The following is a 24,058-nucleotide window of genomic DNA, read 5'->3' as shown; positions in this document are numbered from 1 at the left end:
TTTAGTTAGTGTTATGACTGAAGATATCCTTAATATTCTAACCTACCCCAAGTCTTTGAGATAGGGCAGTATAAGGACACTTATTGGATTGAGTTCTGGAATAAGTTGCCTCTAAGACTTACCACCTTAAGTGGCACAGTAGGGAAATGCCTGACTCACAAGCAGAAGGTTACCAGTTCGAATCCCTGCTGCTACTATATCTGGCAGCAATATAGCAAGATGCTGAAAGGCATCTTATACTGCGCAGGAGGAGGCAATGGTAAACTCCTCTTGTATTCTACCAAAGACAACCACAGGGCTCTGTGGGTGCCAGGAGTTGAAATTGACTCAATAGTGCAACTTTACTTACTATAAGACTTAAGGGGTAGGTTGTGAGGACCAAAACCTTGCTCCCAGCTACTTGAAATACTACACTAGGATATGGAGCCAGGTTGAAGCTCCAAATGAGAGAGTGCATAATCTGGAGTACAGTGAGATTTTACATGGATAGATTATGTTCTGTCTTAATTCCAAAGTGGTGCCAATAATTACTTGATTGTTCAAAGAGGTAATCCTGGCCATCATTTTTTAGATGAATATTTCACCTCCTGGCCTAATCAAAAGCCTGACAGAAGAACAGAAATGGAAACATAACACAGGAGGGATCTGTATGAATCAAGAGTGCTCAAAGAGGCACACCTTGCAAGCTGAGAATCGACCAAGAGGTCCCGTCTGAGGTATGGCATATTCTGTGTATGGACCTAAAGGGTTTGGAGAACAGTTGTATTTAAATCACAACAGGTGGCCCATTCTGGCTCAAGAGTGGTGGTATGGTGGACAGCGTGGGATACTCATATTTTAATTCCTGCCTTAGTCATGATGCATACTCTGTAGCCTTGAGTAAGTGACTTGGCCTCACCTCACCCCAAAGGAGTGTTTGAATAAAATGGCATAAGGTTATATGTTGTATAATTTAGGATAGCCAAATCATTTTCAGCACATGAGAGGTTCCTGTTGGGGGAAGCCAATGGTAATCTTGCCTTATTTGCTACTTTTGTGTCTGGCTATGAGATCACTTACCAGTCACCTAAAAGTGCAGCGGGGAAATGACTTGATTATCAAGCCAGGGGTTGCCAGTTTGAATCCCCGCTGGTATGTTTCCCAGACCTATATCGGGCAGCAGTGATATAGGAAGATGCTGAAAAGCATCATCTCATACTGCATGTGAGATGGCAATGGTAAACCCCTCCTACCAAAGAGCTCGTTGAAAGTGTAGACTCAATGTGTGGCAGCTGTGAAAAAGGCAAATTCCATGCTAGGGATCATTAGGAAGAGGATTGAAAATAAAACGGCTAATATTATAATGCCCTTATCCAAAACTATGGTGCGACCACACTTGGAGTACTGCGAACAATTCTGGTCACCACATCTTAAAAAGGACACTGTTGAACTGGAAAAGGTGCAGAAGAGGGCAACCAAGATGATCAGGGGCCTAGAGCACCTTTCTTATGAGGCAAAACTACAACACCTGGGGCTTTTTAGTTTAGAAAAAAGATGACTGCGGGGAGACATGATAAGAGGTCTATAGAATCATGCACGGTTTGGAGAAAGTGGAGAGAGAGAAATTCTTTTCCCTCTCACACAACACTAGAACCAGGGGTCACTATTGCCAGGAGGTCTAGGACCAACAAACGGAATTACTTTTTCACACAACGCATGATCCACTTGTGGAACTCTCTGCCACAGGATGTGGTGACAGCCAACAACCTGGATGACTTTAAGAGGGGTTTGGATAACTTCATGGAGGAGAGGCCCATCAGTGGCTACTAGTCAGAGGGCTGTGGGCCACCTCCAGTCTCAAAGGCAGGATGGCTCTGAGAACCAGTTGCAGGGGAGTAATGGCAGGAGAGAGGGCATGCCCTTAACTCCTGCCTGTGGCTTCCAGCAGCATCTGGTGGGCCACTGTGCAAAACAGGATGCTGGACTAGATGGGCCTTGGGCCTGATCCAGCAGGGCTGTTCTTATGTTCTTAAGACAACCACATGGCTCTGTGGGTGCCAGGAGTCGAAACCGACTCAATGGCACACTTTACCTTTATGAGATCACCTGGAAAACAAATTCAAAGTTACATGTACTTTATTCTGGGATCTGGAACACCATTTTAATGTGCTGCATTGCTGTTCTAATTATCTAGTAGGGTACTATGATCCTGAGACAGAGCAAGATTCCTGGATGATTTACACCCCAAGATCTCCAGTACCATTTTACTTGAAGTCTTGTCTGCTGCTGAACACACATGCTCTTGTGAACAATTCTGCTTAACTATTCATAACAATTTGTGGCAGCGGGAGGAGGAACTGAGTGTCATTTGTGAGCCATTATTTAAAAAAACCACCTTTAGATGCTTATTAGTACTGCCTTTTGAGATGGTCTACTTTGCCTTCAAAAGCTACATGACAGGCAAAACTTCAGTATTTATTTCTATGCAAACCACTTCGAGAATTTTGGTTGAAAAGCGCCACACACACACACACACACACTTTTCATTGTTGTCCTTCCCTAGCATAGATTCATAGAGGAAATATTACTACTTCCCTTCATGCTCATCATCACAGAGCTGTTACAGGAACCTGGCTTGCCCCATCTCTGGTAGTACCACCATTTCTTCTTGTATGCAAAGAAACTGAGCACTTTAAGTACTTCATGGTCCTGCTGATCTGGGACAAGTGTCACTGCCCCACCCTTTCACCATTCTTAGTTCTGTCCATCCTATGGTACATATTGGCTTCAGAAGCAAACTACTCTCCAGCTTCTGGGGATGAAACACATTCGGAAGCTAATCAATGTACTGAGTGAATGGTGTTATGCCATTGTGGGAAATTGATATCTCCTTAAGGGCAAACTGAAATAAAATTGTCTCAGGTCAGAAGAAGAAGATTGCCTCAACAATGAGTTGGGGTTGAGGTCTTCAGTGGTGAATTGGTGGTGACTGGAAAGTTAGCATGTGCTGGGCAAACTTTGTCCCAAATATACCACCCACTTGACCCTGTTGGGGTAGCAGCTCCAAGTACTGAGCATACATTACACATACGTTTCCTCCTGGGCTATCCTGTGTTCTACAAGACAGCTTCACTTGTAGCAGATAAGGAGTACAGTTGCCACTTTTAACAACTGCATAAAAAGACCAGAGGCATCTTTTCCCTGCCACTTATTTCCATGTGTGGAAGAGTTGTGCTTGGTAAATATTTGACTGTTACACACACAGTATGTCGGTGTCAAGAAAAGAGCAATGGAAACAGTGACTATAAGGCATGGTGGCCTCTTCCTAGGAATTGTTCCAATTAAGGTTGATGGGGTTTGTATCTCAGAAGTCTTTTCCATTTTAAGGCATTTCCATCTCTTTTTACCCCTGCTAGTTAGGATGAAAAGAGGAGAAAATCATTTGGTTTATAGTCATGGAGAACTACCTGATCTATTTAAACAGTTGCATTGCTCCAATATGACTTCATCCACTCCCTCCCCCCCCAAAAAATAGCCATAGGAGCCCTTAAATACTTTTTAGCATGGCTTTTAGTAACCTTTGAATGTTTTAAACTTTGTTAATTCATTGCTGTTTTAATAGTTGGTTTTATTGTATTTATTTACTGTTAACCCCCTAGAGGCTCAGAGTCAGGCAGTATATAAATTAATTAAATAAATAAAAGCATGTGCGGGGGGGATGCAAGAAAGGGAGATATAGGTTAGCAGTGAATACATAAGTGACCTTGGAGTCAGGGGAAACAAACTGCCCTAATCAGTGAAATTTCTGGGATATCATTTTCCTTTTCCACAATTTAAAGATGGACACACATTATTTAAAGTATCCCTTAAAAAAAAACAACCCAAAACCCTCTTGTAATGAGAAATTCCAGTAATTCTTCAGATTGACTTGTCCTTGGAAACGTATCTCCATATTAGCCTATCTAGATACTGGGTCAGCTTGGACAATACTCTGTCCATCCAGTCCACCATATGCTATAATGTTGTGCATGGATCATGAGCATACAACATCCTTCTTCCTTCCCAGTTTGCCCTGGCATCTCTCGAATTGCATGAGGGAGAAGTTTATCAAATCTCCTGCACACACACAATTGGGGAAAGCTACCCAGCATGGCAGGGGGAAGGACACACATGCTCACAGTGCATGCATATGCTTGTCACATGTGGTAGGCTGGGTGGATGAAGCATTATTTAACCAGCCCATTATGTTGTTTCTATACAACAATACATGGTTGTGTGTGAATGACTGTTCATTATAAAAGTGAGCCTGGGGACAGGCCCCTCTAAATACAGGATACAGATAAGAAATGTAACGTACATGCATTGAACATAATGTATGGACAACTATGGGCATACAGTGTACACAGATTGCACATGAGTAACAGAACATGTGAATAGGGCTATGGTGATGCAGAAATACCACAAGTTCAGTTCAGGAGAATACACCCAAATTTTAACTTCTGTAGAAATCAGGATAGGCGACTTGCTATCTGTGTACTTCATAAAAAGTGTTCCCTAAAGGCATAGAATATGAAGGACTTTGTTTAATATCTACTGATCATATTCATGAGCTTGGGTACCATGGGCAGGATCCAGATGATGCCTCTCTGAAATTAATGGGACTTAAAGTTGCATGATTAACTTCTCATTGATTTCAGTAGTGCTCAGAGGTGTATCTAGGGAAAATAGTGCCTAGGGCAAGCACTGAAATTGCGCCCCCTGTCCAAACATCTGACACCCATCTTTCAGATAACTTTACCATATTATCAGCTGAAAAATACAAGTCAAGCTCGTTAATCTTTTAATATTTCAAAAACTATTTAGCAGTGGACGTAGCCAGACCAAAAAATGCTGGAAAACTACAAATTTCAGTATGCTGGGGCTCATGAAATACCCAAATACTATGTGGTGGTGTACTTGGAAAACTAATGTCTAATTCTCTACTATGCATTGTAGCATCACTATTACATAAGTTTTAAAAATAAATGGAGAATTTGCCTTTTCCCAGATACTCTGAAAATAATTAAAGGATATGCAGAGTAAACTGTGTCACTGCTTGGAATATATTGTAGTATTTTAGAAAGACACATTTAACTCATTTATCACAAGAAGCAAAGTAAGAGCAAATGAATACAATCCTAGCTCATAAGCTTCAGCTGAGTATTCACAAGCCCTGATTCTCTGTACATAGTGCCAAACTGAATATGTGTACAGTGACTTATATTATATTATTTTTTTAAAAAAAATACCTGTAGCCCCTCCGGGGGCTTGCTAAAGGCTGTGGGGTGGGTCTGCAAAGGTTCCCCCTCCCCTCAATGGTCTCTAGGGCTTTGCAGGGACCATTTGAGCATGTGTGGTGGCCATTTTATTTATATATTCCAAAATGGCAGCTGAAAACAAAATGGCTGCCGTGCATGCTCAAATGGCCTCTGCGAGGCCTGACATGGCCTAGGGCCTCACAGAGGCCATTTTGATTTTGGTGGCCATTTTTAATTTTTTTTAATTTTTAAAATGGCCCCCCCTTCAAGTGGTGCCCGGGGCATGTGCCCTGCCTGCCCTACCATAGATACGCCCCTGGTGGTGCTTAGCTATGACCAAGAAGTCTGGATCCTGCCTATCAAGCCAACTCTTTCATTATTAAATTAATTATAGACTTGCAAATCTTTGGATTATACTCTTCCTCCAAGCACAAAAACATTTGGACTCACTACCTAAAAGACAACTCTGTGAACAGATGAGATTACTACTATAAAAACTGTGTCGTATACTATAACTAGCATTTTTGTCTTATGCCATTGGAAGCAAAAAGGGTCACTAATGACCACTTCCATGAGTAGGTTTCACTTGCACCAGTCAAGAGCTATTTTGCTTCTAACTTCAGGGGAAAGGCAGTTTTCAATGCTATTGACTAAAAAAAGCACTGTGACAGCAGGATGAACCATTAACATGACTAAGTAGATAATTCCATTAACTATTATCACAGTCCAGACTTTGCCCTTTAAATTGCTGAAGCTACTGTAAGCTTGGTCTGTGTGATAAAAGCATGTTACCAGAACAGTCTCCTCTTACTTAAAGTGTGCCACATGGCCCTGTGGTTGTCTTTGGTAGAATACAGGAGGGGTTTACCATTGCCATCTCCCGTGCAGTATGAGATGATGCCTTTCAGCATCTTCCTATATCGCTACTGTCCAATATAGGTGTTTCCCATAGTCTGGGAAACATACCAGCAGGGATTTGAACCAGCAACCTCTTGCTCCCTAGGCAAGTTACTTCCCCGCTGTGCCATTAAGTGGCAGATCTCCTCTTAATTAGGCATCTTAATATGACCAGTTCAGACAGTCCTTATTTGGTGTGCCTATTGGTAGTGTTAATTCCTAGGTGAAAACTGACCCAGGGCTAGCACCACACTCGCACACAAGTACAGGGGTGTTAAAAAGGAAACTTTTGTCTGTAACAGTGATGGACTTTTGTTCAACACTAGTGCTGACTCTTTTTTCCAAGCCGGATCCCTGGGCTTTTATTTAGCTGCCACTGTTGTGTTCCACAAAATGAAACTAAAATTGGTGGCAGCGGAGGAAATTGGTGGAGCACAGGGCAGCTGCCAGCCGACGCAGGCTGGCTGAGTGAATGGCATCAATACAATAATTAAAATTAAAACTAGCGCTAATTAAAAGAAATGAGCCTAGGATGGGAGAAGAGGATGGTCCTTATTCTCCAGTACAGGTGTAGGCAATCAAATGGCACAGATGCTAAAAGTGGCATGCAAAACTATTTTCAGTGGCATTCACACTCCTAGGAAGACCTGCTGCTGTGAGGCCTGCCTGCTTGCCTCCAACTGGTGTGTCACTGCTTGCTATAGCAGGCATGCAGGGTTGGTGGCGGTGGCAGTCTCTCTAGCTGTGCCAGCTGGCTGGTTTTATTTATTGTTAAATTTATATACCGCCTTTCATTAAAGCAATCCCAAGGTGGTTTACAGCAAAAAATTTAAACATAAGATGGGGAAAAAGACACAATTAAAATATTAAGTGAAAAAATATTAAACAAATCTGATTAAAAATTTAAAATAAAAGCATAAAAGCAATACAGACTATAAAGAGCAGCAGCAAAGAATCAAATAAATGCCTGGGCAAAAAGCCAAGATTTTACACTTTTTCTAAAAGCTGTGATGGAGACCGAGGAGCAAATAGCCACCGGGAGAGCATTCCAGAGTCTGGGGGCAGCAACAGAGAAGGCCCTGTCCCACATGCATGACAACCGAGCCTCCCTCATTGTCGGTACCCAGAGCAGAGACCCTTCAGATGACCTCATCAAGCGGGCCTCAACCCTTGGAAGCAGGCGGTCCCTCAGGTATCCTGGGCCCAAACCGTGAAGGGCTTTAAAGGTCAAAACCAGCACCTTGAATTGGACCCGGAAACAAACTGGCAGCCAGTGCAGCTCTTTCAAAATGGGTGTGATGTGCTCCCACTGGGCAGCTCCAGATAAAACCCTAGCTGCTGCATTTTGCACTAGCTGCAGTTTCCGGATATTCTTCAAGGGCAGCCCCACGTAGAGCGCATTATAGTAATCCAGCCTTGACGTGACTAAGGCATGGGTAACTGTTGCCAGATCTGCCTTCTCGAGAAAGGGACACAGCTGGCGCACTAGCCGAAGCCGTGCAAAGGTACATCTGGCCACCGCCTCCACCTGAGCTTCCAAAAGCAGAGCCGGGTCCAGTAATACCCCCAAGCTGCGTACTTGCTCCTTCAATAAAAACATTAAAACATTAGTTAAAAACAAAAACAAAAAATTTAAAACATTAAAACCAATCAAACAGTATCAGTTAAAAGCCTGGGCGAACAGATGTGTCTTTAAAGACTTTTTAAAAATTGTCAGAGATGGGGATGCTCCTATTTCACTAGGGAGCGCATTCCAAAGCCTTGGGGCAGCAACAGAGAAGGCCCGTCCCTGAGTAGCCACCAGACGAGCCGGTGGCAAATGCAGACGGACCTCTCCTGATGATCTCAATGGGCGGTGTGGTTCATAGTGAAGAAGACGTTCTCTTAAATACCCAGAGCCCAAGCTGTTTAGGGCTTTATAGGTTATAACCAGAATCTTGTATTTTGCCCGGAAACATATCGGCAGCCAGTGTAACTCCTTCAATACGGGAAGGAGTATTGAGTATTGGAGTATCTAATTACCCAAACTAAACAGCTGCGAATCTGCTGCAAAGCAGATTCGCTCTTTGGATATCCTGCAGCATGAAGCCATGTCTGGATAACTCTCTGGCATCAGTCTCATTTCAGGTGAGATAAAACTCTACTACTGCATGTAGTTAGCTTTGAAGACTTTTAATTACACATATGCTTCAGTGCTCTTTTGTGTATGAATTTCAGTAGACACATGCTTATAATGGCGCAGCAGGAAAGTGTCTTGCCTAGAGAGCAAAAGGTTGCCGGTTTGAATCCCCACTATGGATTCAAACTAGTTTCCCAGACTATGGAAATACCTATATCGGGCAGCAGTGATATAGGATGATGCTGAAAGGCATCATCTCACACTGCGCGGGAGGAGGCAATGGTAAGTCCCTTCTGTATTCTACCAAAGACAACCACAGGGCTCTGTGGGCGCCAGGAGTCGACATCGACTTGATGGCACACTTTACTTAGTAGGAGTGCTCTTGGATCCAAAACTCTCTCTGGTTTCTCAGGTTAAGGCAGGGGCCAGGAGTGCTTTTTAATATCAGCTTAGGCTCATACATCAGCTGCTCCCATTTCTGGAAGTAAATGACCTTAAAACTGTAATACATGTGTTTGGTAATCTCCATGCTCGACTACTGTAATGAACTCTACATGGGGATGTCATCATACATAGTCCAGAAACTACAATTGGTACAGAATGCGGCAGCCAGACTGGTTTCTGGGACAACCCAAAGGGACCATATTACACCAATTTTAAAATAATTGCAATAGCTGCTGATATGTTTCTGAGAGAAAAACAAAGTGCTGGTTATCCTCTCTAATAAAAACCTTGGTGTCCGTCTGTGGACACCAAGGCATGTGTCCGTGCCTCCCTGGGCCATTCTGGGCATGCGCAGAGCGCATGCCCAGAACGGCCGAAGCAGAAACGGAGACAGGCACCAGGCAGCCATCTTGGTCGCTTCACCCGGCCGCGGAAAGGCCAGAAGCAGCCGCCGTGAAGCCGGGGAAGAGGCAGTGGGGGAAATTGGTCGTTCGGCCAGAGGAGACGGAGACTGGGACCGGGGGCGGAGCGGAGGCCGTAAAAAAATTTTTTTAAAAAATTGCTGCTGCGGTCGCCGCCGCCGCCGCCCACCCTCCCTCCCAACTGCCGAGACCTCCTTACCCTGGCCCATGTCAGTTGGATGAACAAAGTCCTTAATTTAAGAGGGAGAGAGGAGCTCGCAAACAGAGCTCCTCTCTGTGCAAAGGCTCTGCCCGAACTGGCACTATGGACGCAAAGGACGCAATAGGTCTCGAAAGAAAGCGGGACAGAGGGGAGAGGGGGGGAAAGGGGGGGGCCTGGGGAGAGGGGAAAGGAAAGAAGAAAGTGGGGGAGAGGAAAGGGTAGAAAACAAGAGGGTGGGGTGGGAGGAAGGAAAACAGATACACAAGTGTGGGTCAAAAGACAGGGAGAGAGAGTAGAGGAAAGCAATCAGAAAGAAAACCCAAATCCAGACCAGAAAAGGCACAGGGCCCAGCCAAAAGGAGGAGGAGGAGGTGCAGCCAGAGGAAGCGGAAATAGACGGAACCAAAGGTCTACTAGCTAACATGAGCCAGGGACAGAGGGAGGAAGGCAGAGAGAGAGAGAGAGAGAGAGAGAGAGAGAGAGAGGACAATAGAAAGATAGAAAGAAGGAAAGAAGGAAGGAGACAAAAGAGAGAGAAAGGAAGGAAAAGGACAAAAGAAACAAGGAGGGAGGGAGGGAAAGTAGGAAACAAAGAAGTAAGAAAGGAAGGGAAAAGAAAGAAAAAGAAGAAATGAATGAAGGGGAAAGGACAAAAAACAGACATTAAAAAGGGAGGTGCAGCCAACCGCAAAGAGCAAGCCCGTAAAAGAAAGAAAAGAGGAAAAGAGAAATAAAAAAGAATGATGGGAGTGAGAAGAGGTGGAAGAAAGGAAGGAAAGGAGAGAGAGAGAGAGAGAGAAAAGAAAGGAAGGAAGGAAAGGAAACAGAGGAAGAGGGAGAGAAAAGGAAGGAGTGAAAGAGAGAGAGAGAGAAAGAAAAAAAGAGAGGAGGGAGAAAGAGAGAGGGAGAAGGAATAAAGGAAACAACAACAACAACAACAAAAGGTTCTAGCGCCCGTTATTTTAACAAGCTTAAAAATACTAGTTACTTATAAAGCCCTGAATGGTTTGGGTCCAGGATACTTAAGAGAGCACCTTCTTTGTCATGAACCCTGCCACCTATTAAGATAATCTGGGGAGGTCTGGTTATGGCTGCCAATGGCGGCGGTGACTTTGGACTGGGCCTTCTCTGTGGCTGCCCTGGGACTTTGGAATATGCTCCCTGTCAGAATAGGAGCATCTCCAACTCTGATTGCTTTTAGAAAGAGCCTCAAGACACAGCTGTTTTCTCAGGCTTTTAACTGAAATTAATTTTAAAAACTGTTTACTTGTTTTTATCCTGTGAAATTGTTTTGTTTACTCTTTTACATGTGTTGCTTTGGATTGTGTACACCATCTGATTAATGCCATGAAGTCGGTGTTGATTCTTAGCGACTACATAGATAGATTCTCTCCAGGATGATCTGTCTTCAACTTGGCCTTTAAGGTCTCTCAGTGGTGCATTCATTGCTGTCGCAATCAAGTCTATCCATCTTGCTGTTGGTCGTCCTCGTCTTCTCTTTCCTTCAACTTTCCCCAGCATTATGGACTTCTCAAGGGAGCTGGGTTTTCACATAATGTGTCAGAAGTATGATAGTTTGAGCCTGATCATTTTGTGCCTTGAGTGAAAATTCTGGATTGATATGTTCTAGGATCCATTTGTTTGTTTTCCTGGCTGTCCATGGTATCCTCAAGTCTTCTCCAGAACCAGCTTTCAAAAGCATCAATACCTTTTCTGTCTTGCTTCTTCAAAGTCCAACTTTTGCATTCAAAGAGCATCATGGGGAAAACCATTGTCCAAACAATTCTAATCTTTGTAGATATAGACACGTCACAGCATCTAAATATCCTTTCCAAGGCCTTCATTGCAACCCTACCAAGTGCTAGTCTGTGGTGTATTCCTTGACTGCTAGATCCTTTACTGTTGATGGTTGATCCTAAAATATAGAAGCTATCCACCACTTCAAAGTCTTCATTATCAATTCTAAGGCTGGTTGCTATACCCATTGTCATTAGTTTAGTCTTCTTTACATTTACATTGCCCATTTTTTCACTGTGCTTTTTTACTTTCATTACTAAGCTTGCAGAGCACCTGCATTCTCAAATATCATAGTGTCATCAGTGTAGCACAGGTTATTGATGTTTCTTTCTCCAGCTTCAAAATCACACTCATCTTCCAATCCAGCTTCTCTCTCAGTATATATTCAGCATATAAGCTGAATAAATAAGGAGAAAGTATACAGCCTTGTCTTATTCCTTTGCTGATCTGGAACCAGTCTGTTTCACCATGTTCTGTCTGGACTGTGGCTTCCTGTCCTGTGTATAGGTTTCTCATGAAAATAATGAGATGTTCTGGGACTCCCATTTTCCTAAAGATATTCCACAACTTGGCATGGTCAACACAATTGAAGGCTTTTTTGTAGCCAAAGCACATATTGGCTTCTTTTTGGTAATCTTTGGCTTTCTCAATTGTCCAGCATGCATCAGCAATGATGTTTCTTGTTCCTCAGCTTTTTCTGAAACCAGTTTGAACATCTGGCATTTCCCTTTCCACGTAGGGCACTAATCTGCATTGGATGATCCTGAGCATTATTTTGCTAGCATGTGAAATTAAGGATATTATGCGATGGTTTGCTCAATCTGTTAAATAAGACTTAACAGATTGAGCAAACCATCGCACAATATTAATTTTACATGCTAACAAAATAATGCCCAGGATCATCCAATGCAGATTGGATGAAGAAATCTTTGGTATGGATATGCAGACTGACCTCTTCCAATCTATTGGCCACAGTGTCATTCTCCAAATTTGCTGGCATAGTTTGGTTGACTGATTCTTCTTCATATTTCTGTAGCTATTCCATCAATTCCTGTAGCCTTCCGACTTGGTAATGGCCACAATGCTGTTCTAATGTCATCTTCCCATACTAGATGTTCTTGCAAGTAGGAAATATCTTCTAGAGTAACTTGGATGTTGATGTTCCTGCTGTACAGATTTTCAGTATATTCCTTCTATCTCTGTTTGATTTTCTCCGAGTCAGTTACTATCTGTCCTTTGGCATCCCTTAACATACCAATTCGAGGTTGGAACCTCCTGAATTCAGAGATCTTTTGGAAAACTTTCATTTTTCTGTGTCCATTTCCATCCTCAAGGTCTTTACAGATGTCATTGTAGTACTGCTCCTTGTCTTTTCTAACAGCTTTCTGAAATTCCCTATTAAGTTCCTTCATGGAGTCTTTGTCTTTCTTGACTTTGGCTTCTCTCCTCTTCTTTGCTACTCCCACCATCTGCTCAGACATCAGTCTTGCTTTCTTCTGCTTCTTGGTCTTTAGCAGTCTCTTTTCACACTTGTCCTTAACAACTTCTTTGATTTCATTCCACAGTTCCTCTGGCTCCCTATCAATGAGGTTCAGAACTTCAAAGCAGTTCCTGATGTTCTCCTTGACAATGGTGGGTGCATCCTCAAGTTCATATCATGGAAACTGGATAGCTTTGTTTTTCCGCTTTAGCTTGACTTGGAGCTTGCACATGAGCAGTTCTTGATCTGTTCCACAATCAGTCCCCGGCCACGTCTTTGCTGTTATAACTGAGCTCTTCCACCTCCTTGCACCAATAATTTAACCAATTTGATTTCTATGTACTCCACCTGGTGATGTCCATGTGTATAGGCGCCACTTTGGTTGTTTGAAGAATGTGTTAGCAATGAAGATATCATTGACTTGGCAGAAACTAATTAATCGTTTTCCTGCTTCATTTCTGTTTCCTAGGCCATATAGGCCAACTGTGTGTTTCTCCTTACCATTTTCAACTTTGGCATTCCAGTCTCCAAATACCAGCAGTACATCTTGCTTGCATGTTCTGTCAGTTTCAGAGTGAACTTGATACACCGCCTAGAGATACACATATCAGGCAGCACATAAATGTGAATATTACTGAGGCTGCATTACCAAGCACAGTTACATAGAAATAAATTCCAATTGGTGGACCTTATTTTCAAGTGATGATTTTGTGTCTGTTGTTCAAAACTGCAATACACAAATCACTTCACACTTGTACACTTACAGTTACTTGTAATACACAAATGAATCACACTTTTTAGTACACAAGCCACTTCAGATCTGCAAAAAAAATGTCCAGCACACAATTGCTGAAGAAAATGTCCACCAGAGGGAGTCTTACTACTGCAAAGGCAATACGATTGTTATGTAGTCCAGTTAGAATTCTCAGGCCACTTAATCAAATCACTCTGTAAACTGTGATCATTTGGTGGTGCTGTGAGCATTCCTATTTGCAGCCTCTCTCTCACAGCACTCCTTTTGGAATAATCCGTATTCACTGAATGGGATATATAGATATAGATATAGATATAGATATAGATATAGATATAGATATAGATATAGAGAGAGGAGATGCTTTAGCGATGGCTCGGATAGAAAAAGATAAGACCCACAAGGTTGATGAAAGAATATGGAAATTGCACTGGATTGCTTTAAAAACTAAATGCAGGGTTTTCAAGTACATATGCACTCCTGGACCACAACAACATGCAGAAATTACAAATGTATGGACTCATACTCTGCAATTATGTTAGTTGATAAGCCTATCTATAACCCTTGCCATCTTTCATGCACACCTATGCAGCTCATGCCATTCTTTGGTATCACACAGTTTTGCCCTAAAAGGGGATCCAGTGAACATGTTCAATGTCAGTCCAAGGACTTATAACCGCATCTCGCTCTATAGGTCAGACTGTTTATCTTGTAACAGGATCCCAAATTTCAGTTCTGAGGACATTGTGTATGCCCAAATTAGCAGATACCCGAGTCATAAGAACATAAGAACAGCCCTGCTGGATCAGGCCCAAGGTCAATCTAGTCCAGCATCCTGTTTCGCACAGTGGCCCACCAGATGCCACTGGGAGCCACAGGCAGGAGTTGAGGGCATGCCCTCTCTCCTGCTGTTACTCCCCTGCAACTGGTACTCAGAGGCATCCTGCTCTGAGGCTGGAAGTGGTCTGTAGCCCTCCGACTAGTAGCCATTGATAGACCTCTCCTCCATGAAGTTATCCAGACTCCTCTTAAAGCCATCCAGGTTGTTGGCTGTCACAGCATCTTGTGGCAGAGAGTTCCACAAGTAGATCACGCGTTGTGTGAAACAATACTTCTGTTTGTTGGTCCTAGACCTCCTGACAATCAATTTCATGGAGTGACCCCTGGTTCTAATGTTGTGTGAGAGGGAAAAGAATTTCTCTCTCTCCACTTTCTCCTACTGAAATGAGCAAAAAATGGGTTGAGGCTAAGAGGGTATCTCATTTGTACTTCTTCAAGAAAGCACTCCCTTCTCTTAAAGGAAGAATGTTGCATAACTCTGAAGAGATGGTTATTTCTTGAGGGAAATATCTGATTACAGATTCTTAATTTGTAACTTGTAAGGCATAGAGAAGGCTGTAAAGGATCACTAAATGGGAACTGTTATAATAGCTTGAAAATTAGATCTTGCTTGAATTTCACATATTAATTTAATCTAGCCAGATCTGTGGCTCTCCCACTCGCTGGAAGGAAAAGCTTCCTTTCACTAGCAAGGATCTTCACAAATGGAGCTTAGCTTTGAGTTGGGCTAATGGTTGTGTATGCATGCTCAGCTTGACATGTATCTGCCAATACTACCATTTGCTTAATTAGAACACTGGATCAACTTCTGTAGTAGAAATATTCATAGCAGCTGCTTTGAGTGCTGTCTCTGAAGGTAAACCTGTATTGCAAAGCTTAATGATGTAAAGCCATGGGAGAATAAAACCTAAACCTCCCTCCTCCCAATCTTCTGTTAACTAGAGGTTTTCCCATTCCCTTTGGTCTAGTTTCTATTATGCACTCCTCTTGATACATGTGCTTAACGTTTCACTAATGGGAATTACACAACTGGGGAGACTGCACACCTGAGATTTTCTGCAATAGTAATGACACAATACCTGAGTAAACATATTTTGCATGGGAATTCATTATACCACAGCATTAGTCTCTCTTCCCCTGTTTATATACTGAAAAAACATGACACAGGCATTGCACGCAGGTTTGCTGTTCCCTATGCCTTTTTGGCTTTACCCTTGTACTACCAAAATAAATGGGGTGGGGTGGGGGAAGAGTTCAATACTATTGCATTTAGCTTTTCAACGCCATCTCCTCTATTAATAAAGTGGGCAGGTGATATGCAGGTGTCCTGGGCACCAAAATGGCCAGGCTGCTAGAAGGAAATGTTTTTTGTTGCTGTTTTTTAAATGACCATCCCCACCCCCCCCACCCTACCTACTGGGGCAAAGAGCTGTACAAGTACATCACCACTCATGTCGCCTCAGAACACTGACAGCGAAGACTGTGCATATGAGTTCTCAGCCGACTGGGACCGATGTTATTTCCCCTTAAAAAACATAACATTAGTAAAGGTTTTGTCTGCACTAAAATGCTGTGCGTCATTAACCTACAAGTGGAGCTTTAAAAAATGCAGCAAGAAGAGTCTAGAGAACAAGGCACCAAAAAGCAAAGAGAGAGAGAATAGGTCAATCTAAATAAGCTGAGTATCATAATATGCATGTGTGCATACATGTGTGTTTGTGTACACACACGTACACACACACACAGAGAGAGTATATGGGGGGGGGAGATTTATTTATTTATTTATCTATCAGATTTGTATACCACCCCAAACGTTCATCTCTGGGCGGTTTACAATAACATAAAACCAGTTAAAAACATATACAAAAACTTAAAAACAATTTAACAGTTTAAAAATAACCAGAAATTAAAACCCCAAAATATTAGGAAGCTGAGAAAGCTTGGGCAGAAAAATGGGTTTTCAGGTGTTTTTTGAAAATTGCCAGAGATGGGGGAGGACCGTATCTCAGTAGGGAGAGCATTCCACAATCTCGGGGCAGCGACCAAGAAGGCCCGTCTCTGTGTAGCCACTAAACGAGTTGGCAGTAACTGGAGACAGACCTCCTCAGATGATCTCAATGGGCGGTGGGGCTTGTATTGAAGAAGACACTCTCCTAGATACCCAGGGCCTAAGCCGTTTAGGGCTTTGTAAGTTATAACTAGCACTTTGTATTTTGTCCGGAAACCTATTGACAGCCAGTGTAACTCCATCAGTAAAGGAGTAACATGGTCTCTCCGAGATGACCCAGAGACCAACCTGACTGCTGCGTTCTGAACCAACTGAAGTTTCTAGACTACGTACAAAGGCAGACCCACGTACAGCGCATTACAGAAGTCAAGTCTGGAGGTTACCAACAGATGTACCACTGTTTTGAGGTTGTTGATCTCGAGAAACGGGCGCAGCTGGCATATCAGCCGGAGCTGATAGAAAGCGCCCCTGGCCACCGCCTCAACCTGAGAAACTAGGGAGAGGTGTGAATCCAGAAGTATTCCCAGACTGCGGACCTGTTCCTTTTGGGGAAGTGTGACCACATCTAGAACAGGTAGGTCAAAATCGTCTCTAGAGTTCTGACCCCGCACAATAAGTACCTCCATCTAATCTGGATTCAGCTTCAGTTTATTCTCCCTTATCCAGCCCATTACTGCTTCCAGGCAGGCATTTAGGGAGGATATGCCAGCTCCTGAAGAAGTTGACATAGAGAAGTAGATCTGGGCATCATCAGCATACTGGTAACACCCAGCTCCAAATCCCCTGATGATCTCTCCCAGCGGTTTCATGTAGATGTTAAAAAGCATTGGAGAAAGTACAGAGCCTTGAGGGACACCGTACTTACGCTCAGATTTTGAAGAGCAACAATCTCCAATCGACACCATCTGGAACCTGTCCGAGAGGTAGGAGCGGAACCACTGTAAAACAGTGCCTGTTTTAAAACAGATCCAAAAGGACCAACAGAGTCACACTTCCTCTGTCAACTGCCAAGTGGAGATCATCCATCAGGCCGACCAAGGCAGTCTCCACCCCATAGCCCGCCCGAAAACCAGTTTGAAATGGGTCTAGATAATCAGTTTCCTCCAAGACCGCCTGGAGCTGAGAGGCCACCACCCTCTCAATTACCTTGCCAAGCCATGGGAGGTTGGAAACTGGCCTATAGTTGCTCAACTCTGAAAGATCTAATGCAGGCTTCTTTAGAAGAGGTCTAATGATTGCCTCCTTGAGACAAGGAGGCATCCTGCCCTCCCTCAAGGAAGCATTTATGATTTCCACCAGGCTGTCTACAACAACCTCCCTACTAGATCAAACAAGCCATGTTGGACAAGGGTCAAGAGAACAAGTGGTAGGCCTCACCACTCCAAGCAGCTTGTCCACATCCTCAGGAGTCACAGACTGAAACCGATCCAGTTGAATCACATAAGAGGAGTCGTTGGGCACCTCCAGTTCAGATATCAAATTAATTGTGGAGTCTCCGTCTAGGTCGGCTCGAATCCAAGAGATTTTATCTGCAAAGAACTCTTTAAACACATCACAGCAGGTAACTGATGACTCCAAATTCTGGCTCAAGGTGGGGAGAGATACTAGTCCCCTCACAACCCTGAACAACTCCGCTGGACGTGAACTCGCAGAGGCAATACGGGCAGAAAAGAACCGCCTCTTTGCCGCTTGTATTGCCTCAGCATAGATCTTAAGATGTGCTCTATGTTGCAGTCTGTCAGATTCAAGTCAAATCTTCTTCCACCTGCGCTCCAGTCACCTACCTTGCCGCTTCAGCCCCCGTAGGTCTTCCGTATATCAAGGGGCCAAATTTGAGGCAGGTTGGAGGGGATGCTTGGGAACAATCGTGTGTACTGCCCTGGTGAGCAAGTTGTTTCAATTCTCAACCAGGGCATCAACAGGATCACCGGCAAAGCCAACATTGAATCCCTCCAAGGCTTCTTGGAATCTTACTGGATCCAATAACCTCTTCAGGTGGACCATTCTAATGGGCCCCTTGCCCCTGCAGAGGTGGGAAGTGATTGTGAGTCCAACCTTAACTACATGGTGGTCCGTCCATGACAATGGGGAAATCACAGGAGTCCCCACCCATGGAACACCACCCTGATCAGAGTAAAATACCAAATCAAGCGTGTGACCTGCAATATGCATCGGTCCAGAGACCACTTGGAATAGGCCCATAGTTGTCATGGCCACTCCTGAGCGGCCCCGGACAGATTGGTAAATAGTATAGAGATAAATAGTATACATTTTTTCAGTGTTCTTCACTGCAAGGCCCAAGAACCAGTGGTGACTCTAAGTGCAGCTCCCTAATTAATTGTTTATTAAGCCTCTGTTAAGCTTTGGCCAAAGCTGAACACCCTACACAGATTCCCCCCCCCCACCTGGCACTGCACAGAAGCAACCATTCCCCACTGTGCAGTTGTGCACTTTGCCCAGCACTGGTGGGGCTTCTTTAAGGAAAACAGAGCCCTCATGCCATCTTGGAAGGCACAAACAGAGCACAAGGAAGTGTCGTCCTCCCCAGCATTTTCCCCATAGAATCCTATGGGGAAGGTGCTGAAAACAACTATCCATTTTTATTACAGCCGATGGCCAGCCAAGCTGAAAATAACTGCATTTCGCAATGCTCTATGCACACATATCAAGATGATGATGGGACTCAACAAGGCTCCATTTCTCTCAAAGGGCACCCCTGGCCCTAGGGAAAGTGTAGCACTGCACAGAGGTCAGTGTAATAGGAAATGGCTCTCACACTGTTTGGTTTTTTGTTTGTTTGGGGGCCAAAGTCCTCCCTACTTGAAAAACAGTGAAGATCGCTTAATTGTTTAATATAGATAAAGTTGAGGAAAGAAGCTAAGAAAAGGAAAAATAAGTACTAAAGAAAACAAAATTTTCTCTTCAGGATTCAAAATGTTGTTGTATCATCTGTGGAAGGAATGTATAAAAAGTATTATTAGCCCTGCCAACTTGGCAAAGAGACACCTTTTTAACGTGGTGATTCTCTTTATTTAGCAGGGGGAGAGTAACTGGCCCTATCCACCCCCAGCACAGCACCTCCAGTGACTGCTGCTGGTGTCTGTCTGTCTTATGTTTCTTTTAGATTGTGAGCACTTTGGGGACAGGGATCCATCTTATTTATTTATTATTTCTCTGTGTAAACCACCCTGACCCATTTTTGGAAGGGCAGTATAGAAATCAAATAAATAAATTATTTATCTGTAATATAAAGCTACTTGGGCCTCACTGACTGACTGACAGACAGGCATGGGACTTTCAGATCAAACCACAACCTCACACAGACTACTAAAAAATTTCAAATCCTGGAAAAACTTCATTAATGTCCTGAAAAATGCAGAAGAACTCTTCCATTGGAAAACATGGGGAATGGACCTCATAGACATAGGAACAAACTAGTAGAGTCATATAGTGACAGCAGTTTCAGGGGGTGGAAAGGACTGAGGGAAATACAGTCATCCCTCACCAACTGTCGTTTTGAGTATTTGTGAATGGGAAATTGTGACAGGTCTTGCCAATCGCAATTCAAGTATATGCAGTTGGCGAGGTTTTTTAGTGATGGGGGGCGGTTTCAGAGGTTCAGTCTGCTCATTCTTCTTGGTGACTCTTGGCAATGTTATAGGGTTTTTGGTGATTTTTAGCAATTTTTCCTATTTTTTCCTTTATTTTTAGGTCTTTTTGTGGCCACGGTTCCCCTAACCCCATTTCCCATAGCCTTTCATGCCTCATCAACCACGAATTTGCTAACGGCTAGGTTTTGCCAGAACGGAACCCTAGCGGTTGGAGAGGGATGAATGTACCTGCAAAAAAAAGTGAACATCGCTACTGCTGGTACCCAGGATCCTGCCGCAAGCCTGGGAGGCCAACAAGATCCTGCAGGGAGGCCACCCCACCCCTGCTGCTCAGCTGCCCCCCACATACATCTGGAGGCCATTTGAGTATGCAGCACAGAACTCAACTGCTGTGCTGAGCACTTGAATGGCTGCCACATATACTGTACCTGGTGTGTATGTTCTACCAGAAGTGAGCAGAAGTAGATCAGGATCTACTGCAACATTCCTGGTTGAATTGCCGCAAGGATTTCTTACTCTCAGTGGTTTAATAATAGCAGACAAACAAATTTCCCTCTCCTAAATTAGGGTGCTGAAAGGAATAAAGCTTGTGGCAATGACAGGTATAGATTCTTGTGTGAAAGGACTGTGAGCTGAGTTTTGGTACTGAAAGAGAATGCATAGGCCGAGCATGTGCTCAGAGGCATCCTTTTCCTGAATTCTATGTCTGTCTCCGTGAGGCACGACTTTACATCTGAACCTTGGGGCCGTAGTGTAACACTAAGTAAACCTTGGAAGCCAGACGTCTACCCACCTCCCTGAGAGGTATGCTTATATGCACTTACCTGTATTATGTTCCAACCTTTCCAGTTACATCAGCCCTTTTAGATCTTATGCAGCTGGATGCAGACTTTTTAAAGGTACTTGCTCATGAATTTATAAGAGGCTTTCATGGGGTGGGGGGGCAAGGTATTACAGTGCCTGTCGTGAGGAGCCAAATGCTGCCCAGCCCCACACCCCTGGTAGGGGCCACCCTCTTTTCAAAACCAACCCATGTGAGTTTTTAAAAGTGGTGTGGGGGGCAGGAAGAAGGGGTGGTTGCCAGCAGCCTCTCCTCTCCTCATGCATCTCGCAGGCTTTGTAAGGCGTGTGAGGGGAGGTGCTCCTTGCCAGGCTTAGATTGGTCCCAAAGAGCTGCTCCGATGGTGGCGGTGAGTATTTTGCTGTCTTGCTGATGCCCCAATAATCCACTGCCTGGGGCGACTGCCTCACCTTGCCTCATGGAAGGATAACCCCAACTTTCATTTTTTAAATGGGCGCATCAGCCCACCACTGTACATCTATATATTTAATTCTCCTGGGTGTGCCTTGGAATGTGCGTCCTGGTGCCAAGCTGATTGGCTGGGTGGCGGAGGCACCTGATTGGCTGAGGCGCACCCAGGAGGATTAGTCGCCGCGGCGGTTGCAGGCCCAGCCACAGAGGCCAGAGGTGGTGGCGGGTCCGGCCTGGCCGTGGAGGCAGGCAAGCGGTGGTGGTGGGCCAGCCCAGCCACAGAGGCAAGGCCCAGGAGGGGAGAAAGAAAGTGCAGGGGCAGAAGTGGCGGTGAGGAGGAGAGGTTGCTGGGCCCGGCATGGCCGGACATGGTTAGGAAGTGGAGACTGGGGCAGAAGATGTGTGTGGGAGAGGTAACCGACAGCCCCAAAGAGCGCACAGATGCTCTGTGCGGGGCCGGCTAGTTATCATTTATTCCTTCAAGTTTACAACAAATTACAAGTTACTTCAGATGCTGAGGAGGAGCACTTGTGAGAGGGAGGAGAGATCTGGACTCCTACCCAACTGTTGTCAGCAGGGGCGTAACTATAATAGGGCAAGGGGAGACAGTTGTTTGGGGGCCCACTGCCTTGGGGGGGGGCCCAGAGGCAAGTCAGCTGCGCACCACAAGTCAGAGGCAAGTCAGACACACTCACACACCCTGAATGGACCCAGGGCCAATTCCAGATTTGAGGGGGCTCTGGCTAAAGTTCTCTCTCTCTCTCTCTCTCTCTCTCTCATATGTGTGCTTTACCTACAGTGGATTTATGGACCAATGCTATGATTCCCCCCCCCTTCCTGTTCTTCTTGAGAGGCCCTAATCTCACATCCATTCCTCCTCTCTACTAGGAGTCTTAGTCTGGCCAGGTTAATAACTATTTTATTGGTGTCTGAACTGAGAGGGTGCTGCACTCTGGTTATATGCTAGCCCCACTCATGGGGCACAGGAGATTTCAACAAAGAAAGATTCTCTCGCTCGTGCTAAAGGAGTGGTGTGGCTAGGGCAGAGGGGGTGGGCTGTGTTTGCCCCTACACTGGCATCGCCACCCCCACCCAAACTCAAATCATCTGTGCTCAGCTTTGGTGGTGATAGCGCCAGCCATCGCTGCTCCTGTCACCTCTGCGGCACTCTCCATTACAGCCAAGTGGCCTGGGGCAGCAGAGGCAGGCAGGCACAGTAGCAGCCGGCTGGCTGGTAAGAGGAGGAGATGAGGGGTGAGGCGGCCCATGTTCCAAGGATCCCTTGGAGCACTGGCAGCTCCATCCCTGTGCTAAAGTAGAACTTCCTGGTCTGGAGGTGAATGAGAAGGAGACACTCACATAGGGAACTCTGTGTGTTGATCCATTTGAAGAAAACCCTGGGGGTTTTTTGTGAGCTATAAAACAACAAATTACAAAGACATAACTAAAGGCAGAACTCATTTCCATTTGACCACTGATATAATTACCATGAAGAACGGTTTGCCCTTCAAATGTCAGGAGTTCCAAACAAACTGTGCTTGTAAGGTGGATATATTTTCATATTAAACACTGAGAATTTGTTCTTGCAGTACTGCATGTGTTGTCCAATAACAGAATAATTTTCCACATGACAACTGTATTCAGGATCAAACTAGAAGTGATGGAGATGGACATGTTTGTTCGTTCATGTGTCTGCCCATTCACATCCAAAGCAGAGCTGAGTGGGACTGAAACTTTTTTTTTTAACAACAAAAGGGGTGCTTAAACCCTCCCCCAGAACTCTCCATCACTTCAGGCAATGTTGTCCTTGGTCTTGCTCATGCCTGCCCTTAGATTGGGCTGGACAAGTGTACCTGAATCAACTAGTGCTGGCACTGAAGTAGGAGGGGGTTCAACACCCCTCTGCTGTGTATACTTTTTATAGTAAAAAGTAGCCCTTCCTTTACCCTATTTTATATGTAATCAATGCAAACACATGGTGAAAAAACATGGCTTCTATTATTGTCTAATTTGGCCCTCACAGAACCAGTAACCATAAGCAACAACAGGGGTACATATTCACCCCTAAACATTTGAGGAGTTCTTTCCTCATTTTATATTCTCTCCTCACCAAACCAAATCATACATTAATAATGCACATCTCCCACCGAAAAATCTCTCTCCCCCCCTCCCCAAATTTAAGTGAGGAGTTGCTCCTCAAGCTTTCCTTCTGTCTGCACCCCTGGACAGTAATGCAAATAATTCAAATTTACTTTCTTGTCCGGTACACAATCCATCATGCTACTGTCAAAAAGTATGTAATCGGCTAGAAAAGAGATAACAACTCTGGAATATAGATGGTGCATTAAACCAATGGTAGCAGAGTAGCAGCTTGGACAAAGGCCATTGTGACATAGAAAAGCCCATATTACACACAACAGGTTGTGAAGTAGTACCACTGAGTGCAGATGTATTCTATGCAACCATGCACTGTGTAACTGCCTCAGATATGTGTTTTTTTTTTTAAAGTAAAATAGGTTAAGAAAGTAAATATTGAGGCCTACATTAGGTTTCAGAAATCATGTTAGGTGGTTGGTTGCCTGTCAGTACTTAGACGGTAGGAAAAATACAGCAGATGACATTAAAAGTAGGCCATTAGGTCCATAAAAGGTTAGATGCCTTTCAGCATCTTCCTATATTGCTGCTGCCTGATATATCTGTTTCCCATAACAGAGGTAGAAAAGCCAAGTCTGCTTAGGAAGATGTTTTGAGACCAGCTGCTTCACACCTGCAAACAACTGTAGAAGACCCTCTGTACTTGTCCCAACACTTTTAGACATCTCACAAACGCCTGCATCTTCATTAAGGTCTTGCAAATTGTTTCACATTTATAATCTGCATTGTAATTGTTCTTGATTCTATTGCTGGTTTAAGACCGCAATACAAATTATATTAATAATAAACTCTCTTTAGGCTCAAA

The 24,058-nt window shown here is 44.1% G+C and overlaps 1 protein-coding gene and 1 long non-coding RNA gene across 8 annotated transcripts in view; one reads left to right on the top strand and one right to left on the bottom strand.

Moving 5' to 3' along the window:
- Positions 1-24,058, bottom strand: part of PLEK (pleckstrin) — a 217,683-nt gene that overhangs the window by 69,661 nt on the left and 123,964 nt on the right. The gene's annotated exons all lie outside the window — the stretch shown is intronic.
- On the top strand, positions 556-24,058 carry LOC128339954 (uncharacterized). 2 transcript variants are annotated; one of them, XR_008313356.1, is made up of 2 exons: positions 556-716; positions 23,812-24,058. It is a non-coding gene; the product is annotated as an uncharacterized LOC128339954 (long non-coding RNA). The 2 variants fall into 2 exon arrangements; XR_008313357.1 differs by lacking the exon at positions 556-716 and adding an exon at positions 20,924-21,429.

This window comes from Hemicordylus capensis, chromosome 1, assembly GCF_027244095.1.
Source record: "Hemicordylus capensis ecotype Gifberg chromosome 1, rHemCap1.1.pri, whole genome shotgun sequence".
In the NCBI taxonomy this organism is placed as follows: Eukaryota; Metazoa; Chordata; class Lepidosauria; order Squamata; family Cordylidae; genus Hemicordylus; species Hemicordylus capensis.
Note: the sequence above shows the minus strand (reverse complement) of the source record. Positions and strands in the feature narration are given on the sequence as shown.